Here is a 2,498-nt window from a genome sequence, read left to right on the forward strand (position 1 = left end):
TAGAATAAAATATAATTTTACATCAAAAAAAGAATTTTTAAAAATAAAAATTTATATTACATGATAATTATATAAAAGTGATTACTTAAAAAAAGAAAAAAAAAGAAGGGACTGAAATAAGAAAATAAGAATGAAATAGAAATAGTAATTAATATTGAGGAGAGAGAAAAATATTCTTTTTTTAGAGAGTAAAATTGAGAATTGGGTTGGAGTTGGTTATGTGAAAAATATAGAGAACTCTATATTTGGAGAGTGAAATAGAGTGTAGACTCTCTCTCTATATAAATATTATTCATATATATATATTGTATTATTAAAATAAAAAATTAAGTGCATATGTTAGTGAGTAGAATTGTGGTATAAGATGACTATTAATTATATAATCATTAGTTCTTGTAATCCTCACGACCATTAGTTTGTTGTAACCCATATAACCATTGTTTTTCTTTTTAAAATTTATGTAACATTTATCAAATTCAGTTATCCATATTACTGCCCTTCATTCTACCCATTTATTACGTGGAAGACTTCTTCACTAAAAAAATAATGATGCATCTTCCTTTGTGTTGCGTAGGAGAAGAAATATGGCAAGTGCGAAAACTATTGTAGTGTGTAGATGTGTGAGAGAGAGAGTTGAGACAAAGAAAATATTGAAAGTCAAGAAATGGAGGGGGGGGGGGGGAGGGAGGGGTGAATTAAAAATTCTTTCAGTCTATTTTCTATGAGAAGTAGTCGACTCACCTGCAAGTTAGTCCCATGGTATAAAACAAGATAAGTTACTGAAAGTAAATTGACACAAGATATTTTATACTGATTCGGATCACCGATGTGGTGCCTAGTCAAGTCCCCTTGGACTTCAAGGGTTTCCTTAAGAGCTTGTTGCGAACTTAGTTGTACAGGAAGTATAATCTTCCAAGTCTTGTCTGATATGCAAATTAGAGCTTCTACCTATAATCAGAATTCTTCCTTCTCGATCTTTTTTCTTTTACAATTGTTCACTCATGTGTATAAAATTTTGTCAAAGATGAAAGAAGACTATAATAATAAGTTCAAGTGAAGTTGCATACTTTACAACCATGACTGAGAGAGGTTTAAATAGTTTTGCTCTTTTGCGGAAGCCCAAGGGTATTTTGAATCAAGGATTCTTGATGATCTCCTTGATTCGATCCTGATTGATTTGCTTAGTTATGTCCATATCAGATATGTGCATAAGAAAATTAAGTCCTTCCTGGTATGATTCTTCATTCTCCTTTGCAGATCTTTATCATCTTGACTTCCTCTGTATCCTTCCTTCTATGGAGATTTCTTAATTCTTGTTTCCATAATTATATCCTTTAATGGATGTGTATTGTGCTCCTAGATTGATTGAATGGCTATCTTCCTTTTTCGTTCCTTTCTTGTGTGCTTGACTCTTGCAGTACATAATAAGTGAGTTATTTGTTATTATTAAAGCTTCTTGATCACATGGGTTAACAAATATTTCAAGTCTTCAACTATATACATAATGGAATTACTTAAAATCTTGATAGGTTTAAGGAATGCACTTTTTTATGGTGCTTTGAACTCTTTAATTAATTCGGAGTTGTGAGTTTTAGAGCATTGTTGGACAGTTGTATCCTGAAGGGGGCAAGTCAAGAGAAATATTATTGGATCAATGTAGATTATGTCACATTGAATCTCCTTAAAGGGAGACATCCGCACCTTAGCCAAAATGATTATTTATTCATTTTTGTTTATTGTATTTTTAACTATAATTTATTTTAGTTATGGTATATATACCAACATATACCCTCGTCGTCTAACTAATGGTGCATAATTACCCTTTTTGCTAATAAACTAAAATAAATAAATCAATTCATAAACTGAATTTTTAACTTAAAAAAATAACCGGTGACTTTATAAAATTATCTTACAAATTCTTTGATCACTCCAGACCCCATCTAACTAAATGAATCTGATCCCTCTTTTATTCGAATCCGGTCTATAACCATTTATACTAAATAAAAAGATGAGTGAGGTAATATTTTTTAAATTAAAAATTTAGTTGAATTTTTAGAGGAGTGTAAAATGCAATTTGCCTCATTAATTAATTTAAAAATAACACGCCCAGTGGGACTCGAACCCACAATCGCCTGATTAGAAGTCAGACGCCTTATCCATTAGGCCATGGGCGCTGCTTGCTGTTGAGTTAACCCATTATTTTACATAATCTAATAAAGTAACGAGGAAGGGTAGCGAATAAGATTTGTATGTATCCCCAGATATATGTGAATCTACTTAAATAAAATGTATCTAGAACAAATTTAACCTCATGTATTCTGAGATAAATGTGTCTAGACGTATTTGAACTATCTAGACGCAATAAAATTTTATACAAACTAAGTGTATCTTAGCAATTAACTACTAGATTAGTAAAATTTACGTAGATTTCTCGTCAATTTATTCTTATAACATATTAAGTGGAATGAATTTCATGATATTTAAGTATAAGATAATTA

The 2,498-nt window shown here is 30.5% G+C and overlaps 1 non-coding gene across 1 annotated transcript; it reads right to left on the reverse strand.

The window, feature by feature from the left end:
* Nucleotides 1-2,101: 2,101 nt before the first annotated feature.
* TRNAR-UCU (transfer RNA arginine (anticodon UCU)) lies at nucleotides 2,102-2,174 on the reverse strand. Its single transcript has one exon. It is a non-coding gene; the product is annotated as a tRNA-Arg (tRNA).
* Between the last annotated feature and the right edge of the window lie 324 nt (nucleotides 2,175-2,498).

This window comes from Solanum lycopersicum, chromosome 3 (assembly GCF_036512215.1).
Source record: "Solanum lycopersicum chromosome 3, SLM_r2.1".
In the NCBI taxonomy this organism is placed as follows: Eukaryota; Viridiplantae; Streptophyta; class Magnoliopsida; order Solanales; family Solanaceae; genus Solanum; species Solanum lycopersicum.